Here is a 16,500-nt window from a genome sequence, read left to right on the forward strand (position 1 = left end):
ATTTGGAAGGATAGTAGTAATTACTATGATCTGAAAAGGGAAATTTCAAATTCAGATCTTGTTGCCCTCACACACCTGTTAGGGTGTCATGCTTCATCATTGGGCGTGCTCCTCGTCGGACCGGCGGTGCAATGTCCGACGGGCCTGGTGGCTTCTTTTTCGGAGATCTTTTGATCTGAGTACGCCGTTTTGTATGAAGACCATGTGAATGATTATGGAGGGTAATAACTCCTAAGAATGTGGGGATTCAAGAAAAATTAAAATAGGCCCTGGCCCCTCGATAGTTTTAATAAGGTTAGGTAGGGCTGGGACTAAATAAAACCAGGGAGGCTACTTATGTGATGCAAGGTATCAGGGTAGCCTATAGTTGACAGGGGTCAACATGTTTCGTGTCACGGGGCTCAAGATCGAGCGACACTTCTTCAGGACCGTGGGACCAGTAAAGAATCCGTATACCTCAGTTTTCTTATAACGGGGTATAACAGGTCAACCACATACCAACTGGACCTAAGTATGGTTCAGAGTAAAAGGCTCCGCCTAAACAGAAGGAGACAAAAATATATATAGAGGACAAACATAAGCCACACATTCGTAGCTACATCAAAAGTGACGGGTCCATAAGTCAAAATGAGGTGTCTCTTAACTCCTTCAAGGGACCATCAATTCCCCCCAACACTAACGAACTTGTTAGAGAGAGGACAATAAAAGAAGTTGTGACTAGTACATAAAAAACACAACCAAGTGTACTCAAGCAGTGATACGGAACTCTATTCTCCTTACAATTACCAATATAATGGAGCAACCACTATACGCAATATATATCTTACATCAGAGTGAGGGGTTCAAAGCTTCATAGGTAAGGGAATAGCAACCGGACCACTGGAACGGTCCCACTAAGGTAAAGAAATAAGCATCGCAAAAATTCATGCTATATAACATATACGTGAAATACTCTATCTCTATCAAGAGCGTGAGGTGTATAGGCTCCAGGTAGTTGGTACGTTACTTTGTATCAGTAGGCTCTCTCCTCAAAAATGGCTATATTTGAAAAGTGCTATGGGTTGATACAACTAGTACACTGTGATAGCAGTCAATGACCAGAATTGGCGGTGATAGGTATGGAGATCCAAGGCTGTGAAATTACACCCAGTGACTAGGACTGTCGTGGCGGAACGGTCCATACTTGAGTAGAGTTTGTATAAGGAACATTAATAAATACTCAAGATCGCGACTTAGTCCAAGCCACTCGTGCAATCCTGACGCAATGCACAATGTTGACGGGAGGTGTGTTTAACGGTGTGTTAAATCCCCCTCTAATAATGCATGATATTAACAGACTCCGTCTATTTGTGCGTGATAATATATACCATAGTGAATAGATGTCCCTTAAGGGTGGCGTGTGGCTGACAAGTCAACCCCAAAGGTGAGTTCGTCGTGCTAATATCACCCGCTGTCAGTGTTTCTAGTAAACATTCAAACTGACCTAAACGGCGAGTGCATAGTGCTCGTATCACTCTCCGTTAAAGTTCCGGTGACGAATCAGTGCCGAACAAGTTGCAGGCAGAAAACATAGACAGTAACTTACCCGAACGTTGACGGGGGCAGGCCACAACAGGACGTGTCTACTCCTCACCTGGATATTACCGGTGTTGGATTCACTTCCTGTATATATCCTCGATTCAATGGCTTAGTTTAGCGTTCGAGATCCAAGGTCAGGCAATCCTCGTGTGACAAAATGGCGCCTCCCGCAATCTCGCGAGACTACGCCATTGAATCGAGGATATATACAGGAAGTGAATCCAACACCGGTAATATCCAGGTGAGGAGTAGACACGTCCTGTTGTGGCCTGCCCCCGTCAACGTTCGGGTAAGTTACTGTCTATGTTTTCTGCCTGCAACTTGTTCGGCACTGATTCGTCACCGGAACTTTAACGGAGAGTGATACGAGCACTATGCACTCGCCGTTTAGGTCAGTTTGAATGTTTACTAGAAACACTGACAGCGGGTGATATTAGCACGACGAACTCACCTTTGGGGTTGACTTGTCAGCCACACGCCACCCTTAAGGGACATCTATTCACTATGGTATATATTATCACGCACAAATAGACGGAGTCTGTTAATATCATGCATTATTAGAGGGGGATTTAACACACCGTTAAACACACCTCCCGTCAACATTGTGCATTGCGTCAGGATTGCACGAGTGGCTTGGACTAAGTCGCGATCTTGAGTATTTATTAATGTTCCTTATACAAACTCTACTCAAGTATGGACCGTTCCGCCACGACAGTCCTAGTCACTGGGTGTAATTTCACAGCCTTGGATCTCCATACCTATCACCGCCAATTCTGGTCATTGACTGCTATCACAGTGTACTAGTTGTATCAACCCATAGCACTTTTCAAATATAGCCATTTTTGAGGAGAGAGCCTACTGATACAAAGTAACGTACCAACTACCTGGAGCCTATACACCTCACGCTCTTGATAGAGATAGAGTATTTCACGTATATGTTATATAGCATGAATTTTTGCGATGCTTATTTCTTTACCTTAGTGGGACCGTTCCAGTGGTCCGGTTGCTATTCCCTTACCTATGAAGCTTTGAACCCCTCACTCTGAGGTAAGATATATATTGCGTATAGTGGTTGCTCCATTATATTGGTAATTGTAAGGAGAATAGAGTTTCGTATCACTGCTTGAGTACACTTGGTTGTGTTTTTTATGTACTAGTCACAACTTCTTTTATTGTCCTCTCTCTAACAAGTTCGTTAGTGTTGGGGGGAATTGATGGTCCCTTGAAGGAGTTAAGAGACACCTCATTTTGACTTATGGACCCGTCACTTTTGATGTAGCTACGAATGTGTGGCTTATGTTTGTCCTCTATATATATTTTTGTCTCCTTCTGTTTAGGCGGAGCCTTTTACTCTGAACCATACTTAGGTCCAGTTGGTATGTGGTTGACCTGTCATACCCCGTTATAAGAAAACTGAGGTATACGGATTCTTTACTGGTCCCACGGTCCTGAAGAAGTGTCGCTCGATCTTGAGCCCCGTGACACGAAACATGTTGACCCCTGTCAACTATAGGCTACCCTGATACCTTGCATCACATAAGTAGCCTCCCTGGTTTTATTTAGTCCCAGCCCTACCTAACCTTATTAAAACTAACGAGGGGCCAGGGCCTATTTTAATTTTTCTTGAATCCCCACATTCTTAGGAGTTATTACCCTCCATAATCATTCACATGGTCTTCATACAAAACGGCGTACTCAGATCAAAAGATCTCCGAAAAAGAAGCCACCAGGCCCGTCGGACATTGCACCGCCGGTCCGACGAGGAGCACGCCCAATGATGAAGCATGACACCCTAACAGGTGTGTGAGGGCAACAAGATCTGAATTTGAAATTTCCCTTTTCAGATCATAGTAATTACTACTATCCTTCCAAATTGGCCAATTAGAGGAACTGCTCTTATCTGTCTTTTCCTACGTAGACCACTGGGAGCATTAGAACAGGACCTCTCTAAATATCCAGCTCTCGTGTCCCCCCTCCTTGATTACACACCTTACACACCTAGCCTTTTTTTTGGTGAATATCTGTCTTCTCGCATTTATTTTATTGACGGTTTTTCTTAAGCGCTACGAACCACCCATTTTGTGGCGTCTGAGCACTAAGGTGGACACCAGTGAGTGAGTGAGACAATTTATAGAAGTGTATTAAACTCAATCTAAAATCCTGTTTAAAAATCCCACCAGAGATTTACCACACTTGACACAGCCTTAGATGGGATGAAGTGTGAGCTAGTCCATGTAGGTTTATTTTATTTGCTTCCTCCTGCTTTTGAATTCACATGAAATTACTCCTCCTTTATAAAATGCATCATATGGCTATTACATTTTAATGATCTCCTCCTTCAGGACGTGAAGCTGTAAAAGTGTGTCTTGCATATAATAACATTGAAATATCCTATCTCCTTTAAGGGATTCCTCTTTTAAGCTCATCTGACTTCAAGGGGCATATTATCAAGCACGGTGTTAAAATTATCGCCGCTTTAGCTGCAGAAAACTGCCACTAAAGTGGCGATAATGGGCTTGATAATATGCCCTTGAGAATTCCAATAGAAGCCCATGTTGACACCAGAACATGGGCTTCTATCGGAAGTCTCAAAAGCATATTATCAAGCCCATTGTCGCCGCTTTAGCTGCAGTTTTCTGCCGCTAAAGTGGCGATAATTTTAACACCGTTTCTTGATAATGTGCCCCAATGTTTGGCTGTTGTTCCGTGAGGTACTTATTCGAAATGCTTTTGAGTTGGCAATATATCTCTTCTCTTTGACATGAAGTTCCCCAAAGAACGCATCTACACTTCGCCTTTCCTCACCCTTGCTTCTTCTTCAGGAGTTTGCACTTCCAGAGGGAGCTCTGAGAAGGATTTTAGAGGAGAATGGTTTCTCATCCCCTTTACGGTAGAGATGCTCGTTCTTCTGCTTCAGATATGATTTTTCCCTTTAAGGATAACGCAAAGATTGTTAATAATATCTCTCTTGGCCTTTCCACTCTGATAGCACTCTCAAAGCCTATATTTAAATTTGATGCACATTTTTGTTGAGTAGCTTCTTTAAAGACAACACCATGCTGTCTCATCGGCTTTTTCCTTTTCCATTTTTATTATGAGAAAATCAGGTCTGGAGCAACATCTTAGCATTTTTCATGTTTCTCTTTCAAAACCAATAATTCTGCCAGTGCAGGAGATATAGGCAGTTTTGATTTAATCTATTTCATAATTGCTAATCCGTTCCAAAGTACTCTTTGCCGATTTGTTGACTGTCTGTATTGTTTTAGGATTTACCGCGTCTTTCATTAGACATATCTCATGTCTAAACATCTTACATTATTTTGACTTTTTAAAAAATAATTATACATCCTCCCTTCATGTGTCTTTTCCTCATGCCCTGCAACAGTAGTGTGCTAATTTAATAATCGTTTTGTATGCTTACCTCTTTTGGAACTAAACTAAACATGCTGCACATTGGACACTTTATATCTTTGTGTTAATTAGCAGACTAATGAATTCATTCATTTAAATGAGCCAAAGGGCCTATCAGACTTGTGGTAACTGCATGACCCCGGATGCATTCTGATACATGATCCATCAACACTACCCCCAAAGTAAACCTTTTTTTTATTTTATTTTTTTACATTTTTATTGAGCAGAAATATATAGAGAAATTCATTATATCACAGTAAATACACAATAAGTCCTAATATTACTCTGACAGTAGGAAAAAAAAATAGTAAATAAATGACAAAGGGATCAATCAATAACAGCGGTCAAACCATCTCCGGCCTTCCAGAAAAGAGGATAAAGTGCAGTGTAACAGCAGTACATTTCAATCATGTTAAAACATAAGGGAAAAGTAAGATGTCATCATCAATCAGCTATGCCCATCCCTACCTTTCAACATAAAATGGTATTATATTTCATTGCATCATAAATAAGGCTCTAAACTTATTTCAGTGCTAAAAGCAAAAAACATCATGGTAAAACAATGATGGGATAAACGATGAGGATCAATTGTAAAAAGAAAAAGTGCAGTGCAATACCAGTGCAATTAGGTAACACTTAAAATCATTACAGAAAAGAGAGATAGTATTGATAGACTATGCCCCACCAGATCCTTAATAAAAGTAGGGTATGGGTAAAACCTTTGGCAAGTGCAAATTTATGATATATTTTCTAGATGCAGCCTACTGGAATCACAACAGTGCTTCCCATTCTTTTCTCTTCCGTTAATCATCAGGAATTTTTAATCACAATCCGCAAAAAGATCTATCCAAACAGCTTTAATTAACCCTTTCCTCCTGAAGTTGTTTCATAAATTTCCAAACCCTCATAAATCTTTGATTGCACCAACCCTTTTTGCATAGGCTTCTTCAAATTTACTTGTGCGGATCATTTTATTATGCCATTCTATATATGTGGGTACTCTACTTGTCCTCCAATTCTGCAGAATCAAGGATCGTGCCACCAAAGAAGTGATCGCAATAAAAGCTTGCTTGGTTTTAATACTTGGAACAGCTAACTTCTGTTTTGACAAACCAAAACGTGCCACTGCGGTCTCCGGGTCGACGTGGCTCTGGAGGGCTTTACTAAGGGTGAAAAGTATTTGTTCCCAAAATTGAGCCAACAATGGACAGGTGAAGAAAGTATGAAGCCAATCTCCACCACCTGGTTGCTGGCACCTAAACATTTATCTTCTGATTCTGGGTACATTCTGTGGAGGGCTTTTGATGTGTAATACGGCATCCATCACGAGGGGAAAGACATACGCTTGAAATTTGCAGCACTTAAAGCTTTACTACCAAGTTGCGAGATTGTCTGTCACTTGACTTCAGGGAAAAAAAACTGTGCTGTCTCAGAAAGGTTTGCCCAAAAATTCTTTATTAGAAGGTTTTCCCCTAGACTCAGCAGAAATCTATATCAATTACCCACCCCAATCAGTCTAACTTTCAAATGAGGAGCCAGTAGTGGTGATGGACCGGAATGAGCAACAAGACAATATTTTTTCACTAGGTGGATAAATTATATGAATCTGAAAAAAAAGCTTACTACGATCCCCACACCTAACTGGAATTTCCTGCCAGGTGAAACACCTCCCTCCCAGAAGTAATTGGCCTAGCTCTCTGAAACCATTTACGTTACAAAACCTTAAATGACTGGACTGGATATGTAGACCTAAAACTTTACATTCCTTTAACTGCAGATATGCATACCCTGCCTCTGACTTGTATTGTATTAGACTGGAGTCTAATACACAGGTCTTGTAATGTCTTATACCTCATTCATTTTGGGAGTTTGGCCATTTTTATAAGCTAGGGGTTGCGTAACTAGTTAGCATGGAGAAGATATAAGTGGCCTTGATTTAATCTACTTCAGAATTACTAATCCATTCCAGAGTACTCTTTCCCTATTTGTTAATTGTCTCTATTGCTTCAGGATTTACCACGTCTTTCATTAGACACATCTCATGTCTAAGGATCTTACATTATTTTGACTTTATATTTATACATCCCCCTTCATCTGTCTATGTCTCATGCCCTGCAACAGTAGTGTGCTAATTTCATGATTGTTTTGTGTGCTTTCCTCTTTGGGGACTATATTAAACACGCTGCACAATTGGCACTTTATTACTGTGTGTAAATTAGCAGACTAGCGGGTTCATTCATTCAAATGAACCAAAGGGCCTTTCAGACGTGTGGTAACTTTGCATGATCCTGGATTCATTCTGAGTCATGAGCCGTTAACACTGCCCCCAAAGTAAAACTGGTGTAGTTTTACTTTGAGTAATTTCACCTGTCCCTCTATTACCTCCTTTCATGCCAGTGTGGTCCTTGGGTTGCCACACTCGCCGTACTCACAGGACTTGACAAGCTACTCCTTTGCTTACATGTTTTTGCAAGGACAATATTTGCCTATTGATGGTGAGGATTTGTGGGGCCAGTCTTGTGTCATCCCAGGAGCGCTTTCTTGCCTGCCAACTTGTACGGAATATGTCTGTAGGATCCCTACTGTCATTGGACAGTAGTCCAGAATGTTTTAGTTTTCTCTTGGGGCTTCAGTTCTCCACCAGGCTGGCACATGACGATTTTAGATCAACATACCTCTTTCCTCCAATGCCCCGCTAAAGCTCATGGATGTCTCTCCATAAGATTCTGGTTATGCAGCACACTCTTTACCTTCCTTGTGACCTAGCCACTCTATCTCCTATCAGCTTGGAGATCTCCCCATTCCAAGCTATCTTGTGAGTTGGTAGCAAAGAAACGAGAGTACAGCACAGACATCATATGCATCTCAACTTTCAATCTCATAAACACCACAATGCTGTTTAAGATCTTACAAATCCATCAATGCTGCAATTTTTTTTTTATTGCCTAGGGAAAATGGCTATTAAAGTACATTGTGGCATTAGCGCATCACAGACTTCTAGCCATACGATTGTAGCATTTGTGTTTTTTTAGGGCACCCAGCTAACAAACACTTGTGCTGCTCTCATGCATAGAAAATACAATTTTTGGCATGAGCCTGCAAAGGAGACTACGGATGAGTATTTTCATATAGGTCTGCATTTGACTTGCCTCACAAATATTAGTCTGGGCATGAAATGGACTGTCCAGATTTGTCCAGTCTTGAGGTGCTGCTGGAACAATTTTCAAAGTAAGGGGCTGGCCAGTTAGTCACTGTACTGCACAGCAATCTCCTACTTGCACAACTTCACAGGGGTATTAAACAATTTCTAGACATGCTTTTCCTTTTGGAGAATAGTGCCACCCACCAACAGTCTTGAAAGAATGGAGTGCAGTGGTCTATTAAAACACATTTCTAAAAAATGTATATAATATGTGGTATTGAATGCTCATGCATGGGGAGCACTTTTGCTATTAAATGGCCTCATTTTGCCAACCAATCCCACTTATGGAGCACTTTCTGAATGGTTTACTGTAAACTAAGCCACAATCCCTCTCTACCTATAACCTGCTTGGCAGGAACTTAAGTCCCCTGGTCAGAAATCTCTGTGCCTACTCAGATGTGTGGATATGATAATGGGAAAACCCTCCCTTGTGGCCACACCTAACCAGTACTGGGGCAGCACCCCACTTCCACTGGGGTTGGAGCCAAGCTAACTAGCGAGATAAAAGAGAGGCAAGCCTAGGTGTGAGCTACATCTACCAGTGACAGGGTAGGCATATTTGAAGTTCAGGAAGGGGCTAAGCACAGCTTCAGGCCATCCTGCTCAAGGAAGAAAATGCCTCTTCATACCCAAGCTGCCTGGGAGCAATCAACATCTCACCACAGGGGAGCCATTAGCAGTCAGGTGACATTGAACACTGGCAGAAAGGCCCTTTTTGATTTTTACAGGAAAATGAAAACTTTCTAAAAAGTGTAATTTCTGAAATAGTAATAAAAAATCCAACGTGACCATTAAGTTGGATTTGAAATCGCTGTTGAGTCTTGCATGAATTTTTCTAGCTTCTTCCAAACTGAAATGAAGCATTATTGTATGACCTGTCCCTCTCTGCACGGTCACCCCAAACCTTTTGCGTTCACTCCCTTCTTTTGCGGAACCCGTTTTTACTGGCTTTTTCGGACCCTGTTCACTTTACCACTTCTAACCAGTACCTAAGTGATTGGGCTTTCTCCCTAAAACATGTACAAATGGCCTATACCTGCTTGGTACATTTTATTTACTTGTACTCCCTAGCATATGATACTACCTGTACCCAGTGCCTGTAAATTAAATGCTACTAGTGGGCCTGCAGGACTCGTACCATCTACTAAAGAAGCCTTTCAAACAATCTCAGGCCTGCCACTGTAGCCTTTAGTGCAGTTTTAATCTGCCATTTTGACCTTGAAAAATACATCTTTTGCCGGGCCTAAACCTTACATTTTATTTTTTACAATTCACTTCTCAGATAGGGCCTAAAGGCTCATAGGGGAGGGTGCATTGTATTTAGAAAGTAGGACATGTGGGAATACGTTTTACATGTTCTGTTAGTAAAAAACTCCTACATTTCATTTTCCATTTACTGTAAGGCATATTTCTCCAACTGACTAACACTGAGATAGCTTCTTACATTTCATACGTGCTAACTTCAGATTGGGAGCAGAAAGAGATATGATGTTTAGACTCAAGTGTATTTGAATTGAGAATCCTCTTTAATGGTAAAGGCAGATTTTAAGCTGCAATTGTAAAAATGCTAGTTTTAGAAAGTTGGCAATTTCTTCTTCCAAATATTTGTGCCTTCTGCCAATGTCCTGGGTTAAGGACTGTGAATGACTCTCCGGTTGAGGTTTGTGTATTCCCTCAGACAGTGGCACAAAGGGGTCTATATGGGGGCAGGATGGGCCATCCTGCCAGGATGGGTGAAGGAAGAGCTGTACCTAGCTTCACTTACACTTCAAAGTGCTTGCCTCCAGCACACATAAAGGACCCTGAGACCAGCCTATTATCACCCCAGACAGTTTGGAGCCTTGACAGGGGAAGGGAAGAACCTCCCATTCACAGATTTGGGAATATGACAGGGTGTCCCCAAGCACACAAAGGCTGGCACAGAGTATAAATATTGGACTTCTTGAGCCATTCATCAGAACACTCCTGCACCTGTAGACATTATAGAGGAAGGACTGCCTTGCTGCCAGAGGACTGCTTGCTGCTTGCCTTGCTGTCTGAGAAGGAGGACTGGAAGTGCTTACCTTCATCTCAGACTAACCTGATTGACTCCAAAGGTCAGTTGGCTGACCTCCTGTTTCTGCTACAGGGACACAGCAAACTCCAGAGGCCTTCATGCAACTGCCCAGAAGTCCTGCTGCTAATGGACCTCTCTGAACCCTGCTGGATTCTGCTGTATTGAGTTTCTGATCCCCATGAGGTGCCTCCCCAGGTCCTGAACCCTTCTCATGGGATTAGTTGGGCTTCTCTTCCAAAGAAAGGTAAAATCCTAAAGTCTCTGGACTGTACGTGACCACGAACGGGCTAGATCAACGCGAGATTCTACCACCCACAATGTACGCCAATGAAAAGCTCTGGTGAACCCAACTCCGTGCTACAGCAAAGTTCTGCACTTTCATACTACTGCATTGACTGCCAATGCACAGCTCCAGCAACGACCATCCACGATGGCCTACTGGCTTTTTGTGCTACAGCAATGACAGCCTACAACCCTCAGCCTGCTCTTCCTGCTACACGACGGCCATCCACAATGCTATCCCTGCTGTTTATATCCTATCCCACCATGAACTGATCTTTTCACACCAGGCTTTGAGAAGATAACTTTTTCAGCAAAACTAACCTGGTTCCGGTATCCGACTCGTGCTTCACTTCAGTCGGCCTGAACCATTGACTTTCCGCTAGTCTAGCATGACCAGATGACCATGAGTGGCGCTTTCTGCTTTTACATGCTATTTTTACTTAAAACATTATTATTGAATATCTGTGGTTCTACTGATGGGATCATTTTATCTATAAAATGTTTCTCTATTTTCCTAATTTGGTTTGGCATTCTTCTTGTGTTAACGAAAAAACAATCGGTTCAGTATAAACACCGGAGGGGGATCAAATACGTACTCACGAGCCTGGTGCAATAAGTTAACCAGTGCGTGCATTGCCATTAGCTAAATAATAAAGCTATATTAGAGGGAAACAAATTCCCCTTATGATTAAATGTACATACGGTTAAGACAAAACATGTTAGATTAATTAAATTACAATGTAAAAAGAACATACAGAGCAATACAGTACATTGTGAGACAATCATAGTGTGACTCCACAACCATGCAATAATGATATAACGATATGAGAAACAAAGTGAATGTGTAAATAGTGGTTGGAATATTTACATAATGTACAAGTTAAATAGGATGATGAAGCCCATCATTGACAGATACTAACGTGGATAATATATCCCATATTAAAATGTACAGACATAATCATAAAAAAGCTCAGCCATTGTTAAGTGATGTTACCTCCCTCGTAATCTCCTCGTGTTCATTCAGACCACTTAGGACTGAGTCAAGGATATGTATCCAGTTGCATTCCCTAACACTTATGGTGTTTTTCAAAACTACCCCACCCCCCAGGGTTGAGCCTGGCTTTCTCAATCACCTACCATTTGAGACTTTCGGCCGAGTGTCCAAAGGTGTTGAAGTGTTTAACTAAGGGTTAGCCCTGGACCTTGCAGAGAATCCTGCTGCAGTGCTGCAGTACGCAAGTTTTAACCTTCTGTATGGTTTGTCCAATATGTAGAAAAACACATGGGCATGTTGTAGCATAAATAACGTCCAACGAATTACAGTTAGTGTGTTCCTGTAACGGGTGTTTGTACCCATTGTCTTTGAAGCATTTGATTTCCTTGGTCAAAGGGCAGGCCTTGCACTGCCCATGTGAGAAGTTGGCCTGGTATATGCTGTCCACTAGTTATAGTGGGCATCTTGCACCAGTCCAAACAACCCCTTATTGATGATAGGTTCAAGACAACCTTTATTGAAAGCTATCCAAGTGATAGCTATGGAGAGCAGCATTCAGGCTAAGTCTTGAAGGAATGTAAAGCAGCTTGTTTTACAAGGAACCACCCAAGGTAGTGACACAGGGGACCCACGGGGGCCGTGTGCAGTATGAGAACACAGCCGCGAGCTCCCATTAGCTTTTATGGGGAAAGTCGCGGTTAGATTTTTAGAGATTAGGGACACTTAGGAATGACTTAGGACCAAACCCTTTTGGACTTAGGAAGTTCTAGGGACAACACCCATGGGAGCACTAGAGTACTCGAGTTACCTCACCCAGGGAAGCCGGGTACATAGGTGTCAAATGGTGTCGGGTTGCGTTGCCGTTTTCAATGGGAGCTGACGAAGAAGTGCTGCTGCTGGGAAGATGCGAAGTGTCCAAAGAGATCCAAGCCTGGTTCAAAGTCGAGAAGAACCTGAAAGCAGAGGGTACAGAGTCTGGGTCACTAGCCAGTGACCAGGAGCACAATAGGCGAATGCCCACCGAAGTCGGGTGATTTCCGGTGAAGAAGGTGAAGCTTGACTCTTCAGCCATGAGGACCAGGAAGCGTCGAGGACAACCAGGAGCTGGATTCGAGCTGTACCACAAAGGATGTCGAGTGCTGCAGTGTTGGTGCCCAGATTGGACCCAACAAGCCTTGGCAACAGCAACCCACGCAGAAAGGAGAAAGATGCTTCGGTGCAGACCAGCAAGGTCTGAGGGACTCGCCACCCAGTGGGAAGTCAGGGCACATCTGGAGCAACCAGGGAAGCCCAAGGAAAATTAAAGTTGCCTTCTCAGTGACCCACCAGTCGACGGACCAGGGATCGCGAAGGAGCCTTGAGCTGAAATGCAAGAAGCGGGCTCACGGAACACTCGTGGAGTGCAGGCCCACAATCTTCGGTGCAGATGGTGTTCGGGGTGAGGGCTACAAGTAAACCAAATCAAGACTTCAAGAGACATTGAGAAGTCAATGCACTAGCAAATGTGCGCGGTGGCCAGGAGTTCCAGTTCCACGTTACTCATGAGGGCTGCAGGTCTCAGCTTTGCTGGGGATTCGGGTCGGCTTGTGAGAAGTCTGGAAATCCTCTTCCTGGGCTGCAGATACTTCAGAGTCCATCAGGAGCTTCGGAGATGCAGACCAGCAATTGCTTTGTTGGAGCCTGTGAAGCAGGGGAGTCACTCCTTAACCCCAAGGGAGATTTCTTCAGTCCTCTAGTCGTTAGTAGAGCATTGAAGTTCCAGGATTCAGTTGCAGAGTTTCGTCCAGGGATATCTAAAGTCCTGTTGCCAGGGGTTCCTTACTTATACCTAAGGAAGGGGTTGGACTAGTTCTAGGGACCCACCTATAGGAGGGTTTGGAAAGAGGGGTTGCTACACCCATTTCCTTTGTCCAGTTTCATGACAGAGTAGGTGCTGGAAGCCTCTGAACCGGTTTGAGCTGGACTATGCACAGGGACACCAAATGTGCCCAGTGTAGGACTTCAAAGCACTCTGAGAGTGCTTCCACCCAGCCCCAATACACATCAGCCTGTCTGGGAGGTGGTTACACCTCCCTGTGACAGGAAACCTATTGTCCAGGCCTCCCCTGCCGGAGTTTCGGTCAGCAGCAGGAGGCCAGACCCGTGTCTGTGGCTGCAGCATCCATTTTGTGATGCCAGGGCTCAGTTAAGTTGGAACCAGGTATACCGGTGCTGTCATGTCTCTCCCTCTAAAAGGGTGGGATCATACTCCCACACCAGTTACTGTTGTGGAGGTATGATTCCAAGGTGTTTGACATCAAACACAACATGTTTCCGTGCAGCCAGTCCAAAGTTAGCATTTATCATTTGGTTATAATGCACTTAAGGGTATATGGTCAGGCTGCACTACTGACAACCCCGGAGAAGAGATTCCAAAGGCTGCAGAGGGGCTCAGTTTATGCCTGGGCACCCTCTCACATATAACCAAGCACCCTGCCTTCAGGATTGATAAGGCCTGCCGCAGGGGTGACTGATGTGCAGTTATAGGTGAGATATAGTGAACCTATGTCTCAGTAAGGAGTGCATGCACCACCTTACCCAGGCTGCAGTAGCAGACATGTGGTGTCATTTTGGAGGGCTTTCCAGGGGTGGCACAATACATGCTTCACCCCTGGTAGGTCTCTGGGGTACCTATGCCCTGGGTACATAGTATACCATATACAAGGGCCTCAAAAGTGTACCCCAGGATCCACTCTGGAGTGTACCTAAAGTACATGGAATCAATTTATAAGAGAAAGCAGATAGGCTGGGTACCTGGATAGCAGGTTCCCAGCCAAAATAAGTCAAAAGCCATCAAAACACCAGGAAAAAAGTGGGAGCAACCATGTAGTCAGATTCCACCTTCCTACAGCCCACACTCAAAATGTCCTTTTATGGGTGGAATATTCCAAAGTGACATTTGATTGTCCCTGGGTCTTGTGGGAAGGAGAGATCTAACCACATAATCCCTCACATTTTTGCCTTTCCTAAAAGCATGCAAGGGGAATTCCGTTATTCCTATTTCATCAGACACCAAGTGCCAATGGGGGTTGATGATCTTCTTAATATCAATGCTCTTGGTGCAGAATGTGGTGACACACACCATGCGGTCTTGCTCAGAACCTGATTTAGTTTTGGGGTCCAAAAGAAACTCTCTATGACAGAGCCAATCCCGTTTAAGCGCTGTTTTACATTATGTAAATATTCCAACCACTATTTACACATTCATTATGTTTCTCATATCGTTATAGCATACACTGCATGGTTGTGTAGTCACACTATGATTGTCTCACAATGTACTGTATTGCTCTGTACGTTTTTTTCACACTGTTATTAAATTCATCTAACATGCTTTGTCTTGACCGTATGTACGTTTAATCATAAGGAGAATTTGTTTCCCTCTAATATAGCTTTATAATTTAGCCAATGGCAATGTACGCACTGGTTAAATTATTGTACCAGGCTCGTGAGCACGTATTTGATACCCCCTCTGGTGTTTATATTGAACCAGTTGTTTTTTCATTAATCGAATCGCCTAGCACGCAGTAGGTACTCCCTTTTACCCGGCTCGAGAGTACTTAACTAATACCTCCTGCAGTGGCTATAGTGTCAATTGCACTTATACTATACCGGGGGTTATTTCCATTTTATCAGGGCAATGCAGACAGTAGGTAACTGGCTTAAACAATTCTATCAGGTCTAGGAGGAAGTAGTTTACATCCTCTCTGACACTAACTCCCCAAATCTTTTCCCCCCTTTTTACACAAACAGTTGATTCATTCAGTCTGTCTTCCGCTGCCTTGACACGGTGACGACCTGATACAGCACGTCCACGGCATCCGCCCGGCTACTTGCACGTGCGAACATACTTTAAATACGTAGTTCCAACGCATGTCATTCGCTTGCTTTATCTGTAAAGGACAGTCGCATGAGTTTCTTCTCGCCGACTCATCAAGAAGGTAATTACTGTGCCAGAGCCCCCCTTTTCTAAAATATACTATTCTGGGCAAGTTCCCCTATTCCGGTTCTTCAATATATTTTTGCCCTTCTTCACAGAATAATTAGTGCGATTGACTCGCACCCGACTGGCTATTTCTCCAGGTTGATTTGATCATTCCACCCCTCCGGGGTTGTTTGACCTCCTTTACCGCAACAGTGATGCGGGTAAGTCCATGAGGTCTTTAATCATATAACATTTGTTATCGTAGTCCCGAATTTTCATGGGCTATCTAATATGCACCTTCGTTCTACAGAACATCAGTCCTTGGGAGCAGCATCAGGGCCTTTCATCGTGAGGTGCCTGCAATAGGTCAGTCATTGATGCATCCATTAAGGTCCCACTGTTATTTCACTCAATTCAATTAATCAGCACACATTACTCATCCTGAAACTCTTATACTTACCTCCTTAGGTTGCTCCTCCCGCACCCCTATCCTAATGAAGACCCGCAAGGGGGGGTTTCAAGTAACCCCTTGCGCCTCAAGTCGGGTAGAAACGTCTACATCTACCCTTCACCAAGGGCCTGTACCATATGACAACACCATCCCACCCTTTTGAATAGATGATATTTCTCTGCTACATTCCAGGTGATTTATTTTTAATTTGATGAAAAATTATGTTTTTTGGACAGGCCACAAACAACTGGTGCTAATGTTATAACCAGTTGTGTATGGAAACCAATTGTAATCTCTGTTAAACTAGTCTCATTCTGTGCTTCTTCTCAGCTTCACTACACATGAGCAACCCCTTTTTTCACCTCCTTTCTCTTGGAGCAACCTCTTGACGAGTATATGCTTGGTAATGTTTTTACCTCCATTTTTGGTACTATGAATAAAATAGACAATTTTCTCTAAATACAGTGATTACCCTATTCTTTTCCCAAGGTGCAGAATTGTATTTGTACTGTTTGCTGAATGTATTTCTACATATTCTGAATTATCAATGTTTTTTTACTTAAAT

At 43.1% G+C, this 16,500-nt stretch overlaps 1 protein-coding gene across 10 annotated transcripts in view; it reads right to left on the minus strand.

The window, feature by feature from the left end:
- The window catches only part of LOC146866846 (scavenger receptor cysteine-rich domain-containing protein DMBT1-like), a 1,139,300-nt gene that overhangs the window by 710,310 nt on the left and 412,490 nt on the right, over positions 1-16,500 (minus strand). The window lies entirely within an intron of this gene.

The sequence above is a fragment of the Triturus cristatus genome, chromosome 1_2 (genome assembly GCF_964204655.1).
Source record: "Triturus cristatus chromosome 1_2, aTriCri1.1, whole genome shotgun sequence".
NCBI classification, from domain to species: Eukaryota; Metazoa; Chordata; class Amphibia; order Caudata; family Salamandridae; genus Triturus; species Triturus cristatus.